This window comes from Uranotaenia lowii, chromosome 2 (genome assembly GCF_029784155.1).
Source record: "Uranotaenia lowii strain MFRU-FL chromosome 2, ASM2978415v1, whole genome shotgun sequence".
In the NCBI taxonomy this organism is placed as follows: Eukaryota; Metazoa; Arthropoda; class Insecta; order Diptera; family Culicidae; genus Uranotaenia; species Uranotaenia lowii.
This window is the reverse complement of record NC_073692.1, coordinates 386,239,458-386,255,883: the sequence shown is the minus strand read 5'-3', so window position 1 is coordinate 386,255,883 and position 16,426 is coordinate 386,239,458. Positions and strand designations below refer to the sequence as shown.

General features: G+C 40.6%; 1 protein-coding gene across 3 annotated transcripts in view; it reads left to right on the top strand.

Annotated features, from left to right (window-relative positions):
* Positions 1-16,426, top strand: part of LOC129743894 (sine oculis-binding protein homolog B) — a 131,125-nt gene that overhangs the window by 11,049 nt on the left and 103,650 nt on the right. Inside the window, exons 2-3 of one of the 3 annotated variants that reach the window (XM_055736127.1) lie at positions 3,944-4,047; positions 12,690-13,805. The exons of 1 other annotated variant lie outside the window; for it this stretch is intronic. The gene's annotated coding sequence lies outside the window, so the exon portion shown is untranslated. The remainder of the gene's footprint in view (positions 1-3,943; positions 4,048-12,689; positions 13,806-16,426) is intronic. One more of the 3 variants, XM_055736126.1, reaches the window with a different exon arrangement.

Here is a 16,426-nt window from a genome sequence, read left to right as displayed (position 1 = left end):
AGACATTAGACATGAGACATTAGACATTAGACATTAGATATTAAACATGAGACATGAGACATGAGACCTGAGACATTAGACCTGAGACATTAGACATGAGACTTGAGACTTGAGACATGAGACATTAGACATTAGACATTAGACATGAGACATGAGCCATGAGACATGAGGCATGGGTCTCAGGTCTCAAGTCTCCGGTCTCAGGTCTAATGTCTCAGGTCTCATGTCTCATGTCTCATGTCTCATGTCTCATGTCTCATGTCTCATGTCTCATGTCTCATGTTTCATGTCTCAAGTCTCGAGTCTAATGTCTCATGTCTAATGTCTCATGTCTCAGGTCTAATGTCTCAGGTGTCATGTCTCTGGTCTCAGGTCTCATGTCTCATGTCTAATGTCTCAGGTCTCATGTCTCATGTCTCTGGTCTCCTGTCCCATGTCTCATGTCTAATGTCTCATGTCTCATGTCTCAGGTCTCAGGTCTAATGTCTCATGTCTCAAGTCTAATGTCTAATGTCTCATGTCTCATGTCTCAGGTCTCAAGACTCAGGTCTTATGTCTCATGTCTAATGTCTCAGGTCTCATGTCTCATGTCTCAGGTCTCAGGTCTCAGGTCTCAGGTCTCATGTCTCATGTCTAATGTCTCATGTCTCATGTCTCATATCTAATATCTCATGTCTCATGTCTCATGTCTCATGTCTCATGTCTCATGTCTCATGTCTCATGTCTCATGTCTCATGTCTCATGTCTCATGTCTCATGTCTCATGTCTCATGTCTCATGTCTCATGTCTAATGTATCATGTCTCAAGTCTCAGGTCTAATGTCTCATGTCTAATGTCTCATGTCTCAGGTCTCATGTCTCAGGTGTCATGTCTCTGGTCTCAGGTCTCATGTCTCATGTCTAATGTCTCAGGTCTCATGTCTCATGTCTCTGGTCTCATGTCCCATGTCTCATGTCTAATGTCTCATGTCTCATGTCTCAGGTCTCAGGTCTAATGTCTCATGTCTCAAGTCTAATGTCTAATGTCTCATGTTTCATGTCTCAGGTCTCAAGTCTCAGGTCTTATGTCTCATGTCTAATGTCTCAGGTCTCAGATCTCATGTCTCAGGTCTCAGGTCTCAGGTCTCAGGTCTAATGTTTCATGTCTCAGGTCTAATGTCTAATGTCTCATGTCTCATGTCTCAGGTCTCATGTCTCATGTCTCAGGTCTCATGTCTCATGTCTCATGTCTCATGTCTCATGTCTCATGTCTCAGGTCTCATGTCTCATGTCTAATGTCTAATGTCTCATGTCTCAGGTCGCAGGTCTTATGTCTCAGGTCTCATGTCTCAGGTCTCAGGTCTCAGGTCTCAGGTCTCATGTCTCATATCTAATGTCTCATGTCTCATGTCTCATGTCTCATGTCTCATGTCTCATGTCTCATGTCTCATGTCTCATGTCTCATGTCTCATGTCTCATGTCTCATGTCTCATGTCTCATGTCTCATGTCTCATGTCTCATGTCTCATGTCTCATGTCTCATGTCTCATGTCTCATGTCTCATGTCTCATGTCTCATGTCTCATGTCTCATGTCTCATGTCTCATGTCTCATGTCTCATGTCTCATGTCTCATGTCTCATGTCTCATGTCTCATGTCTCATGTCTCATGTCTCATGTCTCATGTCTCATGTCTCATGTCTCATGTCTCATGTCTCATGTCTCATGTCTCATGTCTCATGTCTCATGTCTCATGTCTCATGTCTCATGTCTCATGTCTCATGTCTCATGTCTCATGTCTCATGTCTCATGTCTCATGTCTCATGTCTCATGTCTCATGTCTCATGTCTCATGTCCCATGTCTCATGTCTCATGTCTCATGTCTCATGTTTCAGGTCTCAGGTCTAATGTCTCATGTCTCAAGTCTAATGTCTAATGTCTCATGTCTCATGTCTCAGGTCTCAAGTCTCAGGTCTTATGTCTCATGTCTAATGTCTCAGGTCTCAGGTCTCATGTCTCAGGTCTCAGGTCTCAGGTCTCAGGTCTAATGTCTCATGTCTCAGGTCTAATGTCTAATGTCTCATGTCTCATGTCTCATGTCGCATGTCTCATGTCTCATGTCTCATGTCTCATGTCTCATGTCTCATGTCTCATGTCTCAGGTCTCATGTCTCATGTCTAATGTCTAATGTCTCATGTCTCAGGTCGCAGGTCTTATGTCTCAGGTCTCATGTCTCAAGTCTCAGGTCTCAGGTCTCAGGTCTCAGGTCTCATATCTGATGTCTCATGTCTCATGTCTCATGTCTCATGTCTCATGTCTCATGTCTCATGTCTCATGTCTCATGTCTCATGTCTCATGTCTCATGTCTCATGTCTCATGTCTCATGTCTCATGTCTCATGTCTCATGTCTCATGTCTCATGTCTCATGTCTCATGTCTCAGGTCTCATGTCTCATGTCTCATGTCGCATGTCTCATGTCTCATGTCTCATGTCTCATGTCTCATGTCTCATGTCTCATGTCTCATGTCTCATGTCTCATGTCTCATGTCTCATGTCTCATGTCTCATGTCTCATGTCTCATGTCTCATGTCTCATGTCTCATGTCTCATGTCTAATGTCTCATGTCTCAAGTCTCAAGTCTCATGTCTAATGTTTTAGGTCTAATGTCTCATGTCTCATGTTTCATGTTTAATGTCTAATGTCTAATGTCTAATGGCTAATGTCTAATGTCTAATATCTAATGCCTAATGTCTCAGGTCTCAAGTCTCAAGTCTCATGTCCAATGTCTCATGTCCAATGTCTCATGTCTCATGTCTCATGTCTCATGTCTCATGTCTCATGTCTCATGTCTAATGTCTAATGTCTAATGGCTCATGTCTCATGTCTCTTGCCTCATGTCTCAGGTCTCAGGTCTCAAGTCTCAAGTTTCGAGTCTCATATCTCATGTCTCAAGTCTCATGTCTCATGTGTAATGTCTAATGTACAATGTCTCATGTCTAATGTCTAATGTCTAATGTCTCATGTCTCATGGCTCATGTCTTTTGTCTCATGTCTCATGCCTCATGTCTCAGGTCTCATGTCTCAGGTCTCAGGTCTCATGTCTAATGTCTAAGGTCTCATGTTTTGTGTCTCAGGTCTCAGGTCTAATGTGTTATGTCTCAGGTCTCATGTCTCAGGTCTCAGGTCTCAGGTCTCAGGTCTCAGGTCTCAGGTCTCAGGTCTCAGGTCTCAGGTCTCAGGTCTCAGGTCTCAGGTCTCAGGTCTCAAGTCTCAGGTTTTAGGTCTCAGGTCTCAGGTCTCAGGTCTCAGGTCTCAATTGTCAGGTCTCAAGTCTAAGGTACCAGTTCGCAAGTCTCAGATCTCAGGTCTCATGTCTTAAGTATAAAGTCTCAAGTTTCTGGTCTCAAATCTCATGTCTCAGGTGTCATGTCTAGGGTCTGAAGTGTCTAGTTACATGTCTCATTGTTTCAAGTTTCAAAGCTGCATAAATTTGAAGTTCTTTTTTTACACGGTTTTCCGCAATTAGCACGGTTTTTTTTTACACGGTTTTCGGGAATTAGCACGGTTTTTTTTTACACGGTTTTCGGGAATTAACACGGTTTTTTTTTACACGGTTTTTTTTTACGCGGTACGTATATCAGTGTAAAAAAAGACCTAGGTGTATATTAAAATAAATATACCTCACTCTCAGCCTTCTCCATACATCTCATCAAGGACACGCATGTCAGCACCACCTACTGACGAAAGTTCTTACTAAAGCCACTGATCGTACCGCCATCACCACCTCTAGCAGCAACAGCGCCACCTACAAGTCAAAAATCTGCCAAAAGTAGTTCAGATTGTCGATGTTTATACATGGTGGTTAGAACTTTCTCCATAGGATGGCGTGCTTGATGTGTCGCCTTGGTTTTTGAAGAGTGAGGTATATTGATTTTACTTTATTTGATGTAACATTATCCTTCGTGCAGGGGATCCGATGCCGCCAGTCAGCCAGCTTTCCGGCCAAACCCCGTGCCATATCTGCCTTTGGAAATCAGAGTGGTAACGAGGTTCCAAGCATGCACTCTCCGAGGTAGGTAATTCTATATCCCGGCCACGTTTCGTCTTTCGGGTCCTGCCTGCGTTTTATTCGTTTGGTTTCGAACGCGCCTTCAAGTCACAACAGCTCCGCTCTCTGGATCCTAAATATTCAGGTTGAGAGAATTGTGGAGAGCGGAGAAATGTGGATCTCTCCTAATGATAGGGTCACTAAACTAGCTCTGAAGATTCAGATTCAGAATTTAGATTTTAGAATTCAACTTTGGAATCAGACACGTTCTTTTTTCTGTTATTCCCCGGATAAATGAAATCCTGATTTTAATATCCTTATGATTTAAAAAAAAAAACAGATATTCGGCCAACCAAAACATGTCATGTCAAATTTCCATTTAACGTAACCTGATTTATAACTTAAGCTTTTATAAGATCTAGCCCCTTTTAGTTGAGTTAGACCAAACTCAATTAAAAGGTTTTATTTTGCACTAGCTGACCCGGTGGGCTATGTTACTTCTTCCATGGAACCATTAAGTTTGTTAAAATTATTTTAATTAAATTAAATTGAATTCAAAATTTCAACATTATTCAAGAGGGAAATATTTTTCACGACATCTGAGCTTCTAGATTGTCTTGAATCTAACCGTAACTTGAATGTTTGCAGGTTGAAGCTGCCACAATAGGCGAGATTATCAGTACAGTAAATAATAACATACACAGTAAACGAAAATTACCGAGTTCGGTAATTTTTTTACCGAAATCCTAACATGGGTACACAGTAAACGAAAATTACCGAGTTCGGTAATTTTTTTACCGAAATCCTAACATGTGTAAATCGTTAAACTGTTCGGTAATTTTTTCGGTAAAAAATAAACGAATATCGGTAAATGAAGAATCGATTTACCGATGTTCGTTTATTTCTTACCGAAAAAATTACCGAACAGTTTAACGATTTACACATGTTAGGATTTCGGTAAAAAAATTACCGAACTCGGTAATTTTCGTTTACTGTGTAGATCGTTAAACTGTTCGGTAATTTTTTCGGTAAAAAATAAACGAACATCGGTAAATCAAGAATCGATTCACCGATGTTCGTTTATTTTTTACCGAAAAAAATACCGAACAATTTAACGATTTACACATGTTAGGATTTCGGTAAAAAAATTACCGAACTCGGTAATTTTCGTTTACTATGTAAATCGTTAAACTGTTCGGTAATTTTTTCGGTATAAAATAAACGAACAACGGTAAATCGATTCTTGATTTACCGATGTTCGTTTATTTTTTACCGAAAAAATTACCGAACAGTTTAACGATTTACACATGTTAGGATTTCGGTAAAAAAATTACCGAACTCGGTAATTTTCGTTTACTGTGTAATATTTATCAATTTTTGACCAAATTTGTTCGTAAGTTGTTCAAATTTAGTTATTTTTTTTTTGAAAATTTTGCATAGGAGCCACCGGTAAAACGGTAAACGTTTAGAAATGTTTCAATAATCTCATGACATCAAGAATTTTTTTATGTGTCAAATTTTATCAAAATCGTTTAAAAATTGTTCGAGTTCTGATATATTTTACAATGAATATGTAAGAACCCCCCTTCCCTTTCCTACAAAAATATTTGTAAATACACTTGGTCTAAATACATCAAAACCTGTCCACCACCATAGTAAATCAGTTAATTATGCCTGAACATTAAAGCTATTTAGTTAGATATTTGCAATATTAATTTTCAAATATTTAGCAACGTTCTATGCAAATTAATCCAAAACTAAAAACAAATTGAAAAAGGTACTTTAAAGGTACTATGATATGCCAAATTGATCTGCAAAAATTTAGATCAACTAACGAAAATGCTTGCTTTGAAAACTTATTTGTAATTTAGGGAAAATAGTACGGAAGTGTTTATTGTTATACTTTCGTTTTTTTTTTAATTTTTCGATTAGACTAACAGTGTTTTCACAACAGTGGCTGGCGAACGGTTGACAACTCGAGACCCCATAAACCGAACCTTCGGGTAGTGGTCATACCACCTCTTGTCTTACAACTCCGATTCCCCCGTGGTGCTATCTGGGGTGCGAGCAACCTTAGCGGAGATGACCCAGTAAACATGAATCGACAGAGAGGTAACTCAAATCGCCAGAGGGATCGTAACGATCTTTCTGGCGATTTTGCATCATCACATCGGCAGAGAGGAACACACTATATGCGTGTCTCGGGTGTGGCTACGAGATCTGAGCAGACTTGTAAACCATCGACATTTTCTCTGACCGTCGCACAGCCTGCTTTTATCAGTTTCATTGTTCGTGCCATCAAACGAATGCGACCGAAAACTTGCCGAACAGTCGACTACGAAACGACATTCATTCTTCTTTGTGTGATTGTCGAACGAAATGTCGTGTCTTGGTACACGAGAGCGATAATTTGATGGTCAAACGACCATCATTCCCGACAGTTTACGACATCGCCTATCTCTTTCACGCAGCAGAACTTACAGACTTAATAAGCAAATGCAATCTTTTCTATTCACTCCCTCCTGTTGAAAAAAAATTCGCCACTCTGCAGCGCCGGGTGATGTTTGGATGTGTTGGTCGAACAATGTGGAACGACATTGTTCATTTGACATTTTTTTTGTTCTCCGATCAAACGATTGCGCTCTCCACGATGTGTGATGGTAGTCTCCGGAAAAATTCAAACGATGGTGACCACTTACAAGCCTGGATCTGAGTAGAAATGCTTAGACCCGCCCCAAGAGAGCACGATCCGAACTGTGCTCGAGTGTTCCTATCGTGGTGTGTGTGTTCGGCTCAGATCTGCCGACGCTTGCCGAATGATTTCCGTCACAGTGGTGTTGATTTGATAAAGGGCATAAAAACCGCAATTTCCTAAATTATTGCTTTATTGGATTAATCCTTTCAGAAACCGTTACCTGCATTTTTCTCGTTTGTATGCTTCATACTTTTTTCCCGCAGTGTACAAAAACATATAAAAAAAAACAATTAAATTTATATTTACTGATCAAATCCGTAGTTTTCAGAAAACTTAGGACAACAGTGTTTATATAATTTAATTGTTTTTATACTATATTCCTTTTTCCAAATTATGAAATTCGAAATTCAAATTTCTTTTTCAAAATCTTCTTGTATTTTTAATACCCGGCTAAGAATAGTTTAATAGCAAATATAGATATAATCAGAACAATACAAGCTTCAAAATAGGGAATTTTGATTCATACGTTCTACATATCAAACTTTTGACTCAGATGCAGAATTTTCATTCAAATTCAGAATCCAGATTCTTGTTCAGAGTTATCGACTATGATTCTTATTTGATGTTTTGGTTATTGGATGGCCAACTCAGTCTTAAAGACCATTCAACAACCAAAACATTGTAGGTATCCAGATTCAGAATTAAGATACAGAATTCAGATTTAAAATTCAGATGCAGAGTTCAGATTCAGTTTTCAAATTCTCATTTTAGATAAAGGTTTCCGTCTAAGATTTCAAATTTAGAATTCAGATTCCAATTTCATATTTATTTTTCAAAATTTAGATTCAGATTTATATTTAAAATTTCAGATTTCATTTTTCAGATTCAGATTTCAAATCCAGATTTCAGATTCAAATTTCAAATCCAGAAGTCAGATTCTCATCTTCAGTTTTCAGATTTAGATTTAAGATTGAGCTTTATCAGATTTTAGATTCAGATTTCAGATATAGATTTCGGTGTATTATTACAGATTCAGATTCAGCATTAGGTATTGAGATTCTGATTCAGGTATCAAATTCAGATTTCAGATTTCTGAAGTCTGAAATTTTCATTCTGAATCATGAATTCAAAAACAAACAATATGAAATTCAGACTGCACAGTTCTGGATTCCTAATTATACGTTCGAAACTCAAAAGTACAAACTTTAAATGAAACATTTTGGCTTCTGAATTCCTAATTTTTAGTTCGAAATTTGGAATTGCGATTTCACATGTCTTCAGATTTGATTTTCACTTCTGAATACCGAAATATAGGTAGAAAAAAAACCTGAACACACCATTCTGAATCCCTCAGAATTCTCTCAGATTTTTAAATACAGAATTTCGAATTCTAATACGATAACTACAAATTCGAAATTCTGAAAAAAAAATTCGAAAACTGATGACTGATTCGAATTCATCATTCTCACATCGGAACAAAATGTTCTAAATGGCAATTTGAAAACGATTGTGGGAATTGAGGAAGAGAATTTAAAAATCTTATTTCTAAATATAAATTTTTAAAAAGAAATCCGTTTTGATAAAACATAATATGTCACTTACCGATTATTGCACCTTATTGGCGATGTCTTTTGCACTACTTGACACCATTTTTTATTCACAAATCACAATCAATCTACACTACATTTTCTCAACACCTAACTATCCTTCGTTCAAAAATTTACCGCCCGTTCTCACCCGACCGCACCACACGAAGGTACGTCTGGAACTGACAATGCTTCGCTTGCACACAGTTTATTCGAAACGAGTAACCCGGTGATCCCAACCCCGATGGATGCTTTGGTCGCATGCAGACTGAGATAGGGAGCTCCGTACGCGTCTGTTCTCTATGTCAGGAGCGGGGAGCGAAGTTCAAAAACGTCCCGGTGGTGTTGGGGACACAAAACAGCAACATCACGACGGTCTTCCTGCGAGGTAGTGGGGTTAGATGCGGGTCTTGTGGGCCCGTGACTACATTAAACACAAGCAACGAACAATAAATTTCGGATGGAAATCGACAAAGACCCACGCGACGAAAAGGGACTAGCGATTGGAAACTTGGAACATGGAACTGCCGATCTCTAAATATCGCGGGCAGTACCCACGTGCTCTCCAACGAGTTGAAGGGTGGTGATGGGAAAGATGCAAAAGCGCGTGATCGGGTGGTAGCCGATCAACTCACGAACGTGCCGGTTGAGAATCAAGGGCTGATTCTTCAACATAAGCATCATCAACGTTCACAGCCCTCACCTCGGAAGTACCGATGATAAAACATGATATCAATATCGTCAACGGGAAAAACGGCCTCAGACTAATAGATTTAGACGCCTCCAAACGAAGTGCCGTACGTAGTACCTTTTTCCTGCACCGCCTCCCACACAAGTACACCTAGAGATCACCGTTCCAAACGCAATCACAGATCGACCACGTTTTGATTGACAGCCGGCACTTCTCGGACATCATCGACGTCAGATCCTGTCGAGGCGCCAACATCTGGTCATACCACTATCTGGTGGTGGTGAAGATGCGCCCAAAACTCTCCGCAGTAAACAACATACGAAACTGACGTCCTCCTCGGTTAAATGTCGCACGACTGAAGCGACCTGAGGTCGCGGCAGACTTGATGAAGCCCCTCTCGAGGACTGTTGGGATACTATCAAGACAGCCATCAACAGTGCTGCGGAGAACGTCATCGGTCATGTAGAACGAACTCGACGGAACGACTAGTTCCATGAGGAGTGTAGGAGGGTGATGGACGAAGAGAATGCGGCGCGTGCGGCATTAGTGCAAAGAGGCACCCTTCGAAATGTGGAAAATCACCGACAGCGGAAGAGGCAGCGAGTCCGACTTTTCCAGGAGAAAAAGCGCCGCCTGGAGGAGGAGGAGCTCGAGGAGCTGGAGCAGCTGTATCTTTCCCTAGAAACACGAAAGTTCTATCAGAAACTCAACGCATCCCGCAAAGGCTTCGTGCCGCAAGCCGAAATGTATCGGGTTAAGGACGGAGGCATCCTGACGAACAATCGTAAGGTGATCAAATGTGGAAGCAGCATTTCAATGAACACCTAAACGGCGCACGTGCAGGAGATCTAGACGGTGGGAGAAAGCACATCGCCGGCGTAGCCAACGGCGTAGAGGAGCCACTCCCAACGATAAGTTAAGTTAAGGAAGCCATTCGCCAGCTGAATAGCAAAAATTCGGTTGGGAAGGATGACATCGCATCGCATCTACAAGAAGGGCGACAAATTGGACTGTGGGAACTACCAAGCGATCACTGTCCTAAATGCCCCCTACAAAGTGCTGTCCCGAATCCTACTTCGCCGCCTAACGCCACAAGCAAACAGATTCGTGGGAAGTCAACCCGGCTTCATAGAGGAATGGTCAACGACGGATTAGATCTTCACATTACGGCAAATCCTCCAAAAATACCGTGAACACCAAGTCCCTACGCATCATCTATTCATCGACTTCAAAGCCGCATACGACACGATCGACCGTAACGAGCTATGGAAAATCATGGACGAGAACGGCTTTTCCGGGAAGCTGATCAGACTGATCAAGGCGACGATGGATGGAACGCAGTGCTGTGTGCGGATTTCGGGTGAATTGTCGAGTTCATTCGAATCGCGCAGGGGGCTTCGACAAGGTGATGGTCTATCCTGCATGATGTTCAACGTGGCACTAGAAGGTGTTATTCGACGAGCGGTGGGCGAAATGCGGGGCACGATTTTCAACAGATCCAGTCAACTTATCTGCTTTGCCGATGACATTGATATAGTCGGCAGATCATCTGCGGCGGTGGAGGAGATCTACCGCAAACTGAAACGCGAAGCAGGAAGAATTGGGTTGATGATTAATACGTCCAAGACAAAGTACATGCTGGCCTGCGGATCCGATACCGATCGAACCCGCTTGTCCAGTAATAACAAGGTCACGATCGACTGCGACGAGCTGAAATAAATAGTCAAAGATTTTGTCTATCTCGGCTCACTGGTGATCGCCAGGCATGCAAATTCTCTAACGAGAATCACCGACGATCTTGGTTTTCGATTCTCGGTAGAGATTCTCTGAAACGCACCGCTGAGATTTTCAGCTGAACCTCTGTAGAGAATCACGGAGCTGTTGAAAAAACAGTGTTTGTACACTCACAGATCTGGTAGTAAAATTTCTATGCCGATTGGAGCAAACTATGTGCTGAAAATTGCGCCAAAGGTGATATGATTGCTTTTTCGTCACTAGGATATAGACTCGAACTCTCGAGCAAAATGACGCAGGACCATTACGTACAAAAATTCAAGCGAAACAAGAAAAACATTTCATGGGATTTTCATCCTACAGAATAATTCATCCCAGAAATATAAAAAAAGAAAAAAACAAGTGCCGTCGGTGAGAATCGAACTTGCATTTTCAATCTTCATCCATCCGACAGCTTAACCAGTGTACCACCTGAGCCAGAACGAGGGTCAATTGTCATAGTGTTTCTGCTTCGGTCCATCACCGAAAACCGCCCAGTGTCTGGCGTTTTGCAGGGGTCTGCCAGTATTGTCTTATTATAGGAAATGGAATTGAAAACGAGAAACTGTTTTTTTATTTCCTTCTGCCTGATTACATACACACGCAAATCCGTGCAGCTTGGCAGGTGCTTGTTTGTCGATTGTTTGTAACAAGCAAATTTTTTGTTACTGTGGTTTCCTGATGCCACCTGACATACTCATGCACAACATTGACCCAGCGTATCAATTCATACATTCATTATTTCCATCCTCCTTTATCTTGTGATGGGATAGGAAGGGACGTGAAAACGTTTCTATTTTGTTTCCTTTAGTCATACGCAATGCGGTTGCGCTGGGAGGTTAATGCCGGTGGTCTCAAATGGAATCATCGTCGCTGGCGTTCACATCTTATGCCGATGACGTTGAAATATTGAGAACTCATGATTGGAGTAAGGGCCTTGTGGAGAGATATTTCGAAAAATTCGTAAAACGAACTCTTTAGCGGTCACCTGGCAGATTTCCAACCAGAAAAATTTCGTTGATTAGTCTCGCCTGTATTTCCTGGAGAAAATCAAGGAGAAAAAATTTAATGTCTAGTACTTTAGGAGGCTAACGAGTTGTGGTAACTGCAAACTATTCAGTCTTTTATGACGATTGACACCATGAATGGCTAAAAATACAAAAAAGACTGCTTCCAAATGCGACCGTTTTCTCTGAAAAGCACTTCAATAGGTCCCACAAAGTTTATACTTTGTTTAATTTGGATCTGGAATCGTAAAAAATAGTCTTGATTTGAAAAAACGTGATTCAAAGTATGTATTATAGATGGCGCACGTGGTGCCCAAAAATTAAAGTCGAAAAATTTCTTCAACGGACGCTATCTCAAAAATCACTTGACAGAACATCACAAAAATATGCATATGCCAGAATTACATTAACGTGTAACTTCGCTGAACATTTCATCAATTTTCATCCATGCATTCAAAAGATATTCACAAAACAAAGTGTTCCTTTTTTTTTGATTATAAATTCTTATTAAACTATGGAAAATTCAAATGTAATAACGTTTCAACTCTTTTTTGTCTACGATGAGCACAGAAAACGAGGGCAAAAAAGCGGTAAATAAAAAAATAATTCCTTTCGATTAAGAGCTAAATAATGTTTTAAACAAACTGAAACTAAACATTTAAAGTAATTCAAAAAGGCCAAATTTGTTGAAGATGGCAAGTTACAACAGTTTAAATTTTTATACCAACTTTTTCTTTTAAATTTTACCTTCAATTGTTAATAAATAAAAACCGGAATTCCGGTACTTTTTTTGCATTGAAATCCTGATTTCCAGCTTAACTAAATACAAAATACAGTTTGCCTTTTTTACGATTTTCCTCGCCAACCCTATCGATTGCGAAACCGTAATCCTGTTCCCAAAATCGTTCTTTCAGCTCCCTGGCTCTGATTCCATCGGATCGAGATGACTGTGACTGACTGACGGGAGACGGTCGCGTGGCTGCCGGTTCATCAGAATCGTTCGAACCTCCGTCAGAAGCAGACACGTTTTTCGTTCCGTCCCACTAGTTGGGCCCATGTGCGCCGGAGATCCAAACACCGATGTGAGATATTTTTTTATTAGCAGCGAAGCCAGAACGGTTGAAAAAAAAATCACTGGATCAGGTGTGGTTCAGAGGAAGAGTCGTCAAACTTAGAAAGTGGCAGTGGAAAATATTTTTAATCGAAAGGAAATGTGAAGCAATGTTGAAGAAAGTGACACCTGACTGGTAGCGATCGTTGATGGGGATATTAGAAGAATCAGCACACGAAATATAAAGTTACGATTGCGCCGAAAGTGGAGACGCTTGATGATTGGTTGGATTTGTTTTTATTCGGTGGATTTAAAAAGCAAAAAAAAGTTGTTGACCAAAAGTTGTGTATTGGGGGTCGTTGCAATAAAACAGTGATTTGAAAAAGCGTGTTTTCAAAAAAAGGTATTAAAAATAGCACCCATTCTCGGGGATCGTCGAAGAAACGTCGGATTGGATTGCCCGGGTGAAAACGTACAAATGTGAAGGAAAACGTGACGCGAAATGGAGAAATAAACGCGTGGTTTGAAATCCGATACATTTTCGACCGTGGGCCACAGTGAAAAGATGAAACCACGAAATGGTGTTACCCTACTGCTAGCTGATGAGTTCCAAAATATTTGCAAATGCCTTGGGTGAAGAACGCGGGATCAAAATTGGCACATTCACCCGGATGCAGTTTATACACAAAAATCACCCTTCAACGCCGCCGATCGAATTCGGTGATGAAATTCACTCGAATCGAATGAATAATGTGGAAGTCGAAAACAAAGTTGTAATTCAATATATCTGTTATTGATTAATTGAGCCTACGTATGGTGGAATAATTGTTTGCGACGTTTTGGCTGAGCATTCGAGTACTTAAACCAGTCGAGACTTGATGTTTTTTTTGTAGGTTAGTTTTCGCTCGATTTGCTCACTATTTACCAGTAATTGAGGCTGCTGATGGTTCTGGGGAATGTAAAATAATATCGAACAGAGGTGAGTGTACTTTGTTTTGTTTGCTTAGCGTGTTTGGCTTAAGTTTCCGTTTGCTTCTAGAAGCTTGAATCAATCGCGTATGTTTTCTTTACCATCAGATCCTTTTGCTAAGAAACTCTAGTGTTTTTGAATTTTAGTTTAATGATAAAATAACAGAAAAAGTAAAAAATTACTCAGTTTTCTCTATGACTGCTAAAAAATGCTATACCGCTGAAAATAAATGTTCTTGTCTATACATTCAAGTCTCATATTCGAACTGAAAAAAAAAGCTATTCACTCTTTCAGTAAGACTGATGAAAAATATGAATTTCTAGAACCTTTACGTTCTTAATTGAATACTTTTCTCTGTAATGTCATTTTATTGAGAGTATTCAGAAGTTTTAACATTTATAAAACTTACTTTGAGATCTAGCAAAAATCAAAACTCTTAGAATTGCGAGTCCACCACTAAAACTACCCGCCAGATTCTTGAATATTACGTTTTCTAAATCAAAATGTACAGAAACCTTCCCTTTTCCTTAAGTTCCAAGGAATGAATTTGAAAAAGCAGGCGAGTCAAATTACAAAAGCAGCATTCGCATCAAGGTGCATAGAATTGGTGCCTTATGGAACTTGAAAGCTGAATTACAGTTTATTGTAAAGTTCACATCAACTCCCAATTTTTCAAAAGCACATGATACGTACAAATGGTACTAAACCGCCTGTTTTGAACTTTGAAATTTCGTGTAAAGTTCGCATCAAGTGTGAAGAGAGAAAATGTTTTCATTTCTCTCCAGGAACCTATACCAGGCCAAATGTAAACTTTGAATGCCACTGTTCAAAAAGTTTTGTGCCTTTTAGTTACTTGTGGTGGTTCTGCAAAAAAGCAGTTCTTCCAATTCACATAATTTAGCAGTGGAAAAGCAATTTTCCTATACAAACCTAAAAGTTCAAATTTACTCATGTAAACATTACTTTAAAATTCCGCAAAAAATCATGGATGAGTTTTGAACCAAAACGAAGCTTTCTAGACCCCAGGGTTTGAGGTATTAAAAAATGACCACAAATCGACTCAGTCTAATGTACAGGGTCCGACAATTGAACTGCTACATAACTTTAAGGATGACTATTTCGAAGCATACAAAAAAAAACCGAATTAGGTGACACCTTGTTACTTTGTTAACATGATGTCTAAAGGGTGATACGGTTAAAATTTGGTCAATATCAACTTGACATATTTCTTTCAATTGTGTGTGTGTGTGTGTGTGTGTGTGTGTGTGTGTGTGTGTGTGTGTGTGTGTGTGTGTGTGTGTGTGTGTGTGTGTGTGTGTGTGTGTGTGTGTGTGTGTGTGTGTGTGTGTGTGTGTGTGTGTGTGTGTGTGTGTGTGTGTGTGTGTGTGTGTGTGTGTGTGTGTGTGTGTGTGTGTGTGTGTGTGTGTGTGTGTGTGTGTCTGTGTGTGTGTGTGTGTGTGTGTGTGTGTGTGTGTGTGTGTGTGTGTGTGTGTGTGTGTGTGTGTGTGTGTGTGTGTGTGTGTGTGTGTGTGTGTGTGTGTGTGTGTGTGTCTGTGTGTCTGTGTGTGTGTGTGTGTGTGTGTGTGTGTGTCTGTGTGTCTGTGTGTGTGTGTGTGTGTGTGTGTGTGTCTGTGTGTCTGTGTGTCTGTGTGTGTGTGTGTGTGTGTGTGTGTGTGTGTGTGTGTGTGTGTGTGTGTGTGTGTGTGTGTGTGTGTGTGTGTGTGTGTGTCTGTGTGTGTGTGTGTGTGTGTGTGTGTGTGTGTGTGTGTGTGTGTGTGTGTATGTGTGTGTGTGTGTGTGTGTATGTGTGTGTATGTGTGTGTGTGTGTGTGTAGAATGTTGCTCCTATTTTGATTTTGGAATTCACTCTTCAGTTGTCAATATGCCGTCCAAGGAAGAAGAGCAGCGTATCACATTTTTGCTCGCGCATCGCGAAAATCCGAGCTACTCGCACGCAAAGCTGGCAAAATCGCTAAAAGTTGCCAAATCAACCGTTATACATGTAATTAAAGTGTTTGGGGAACGTTTGTCGACAGCCAGGAAGTCTGGATCAGGGGGAAATCGAAAACCGGAAGCCGCTGAGACGACAAAGAAAGTTGCCGGTAGTTTCAAGCGAAACCCTAACCTCTCTCTCCGGGATGCCGCAAATAAGCTGGGTGTATCGTCTACAACCGTGCATCGAGCCAAAAAACAAGCCGGACTATCGACTTACAAGAAGGTAGTGACTCCAAATTGCGATGATAAACAAAATACGACGGCTAAAGTGCGATCCCGGAGGCTGTACACAACGATGCTGACGAAGTTTGACTGCGTGGTAATGGACGACGAAATCTGCGTCAAAGCCGACTACAAGCAGCTTCCGGGACAGGAGTTTTATACGGCAAAGGAAGGGGAAAGGTAGCAGATATTTTCAAGCACATGAAACTGTCAAAGTTCACGAAAAAATATCTGGTTTGGCAAGCCATCTGTACCTGTGGCTTGAAGAAATTTACATGAAAAAGTATTTAAATAAACGTCTGCTGCCTTTCCTGAAGAAACACGGTTGTTCCGTACTGTTTTGGCCAGATTTGGCATCTTGCAATTACGGAAAAAAGGCCATGGAGTGGTACGCCGCCAACAACGTGCAGGTG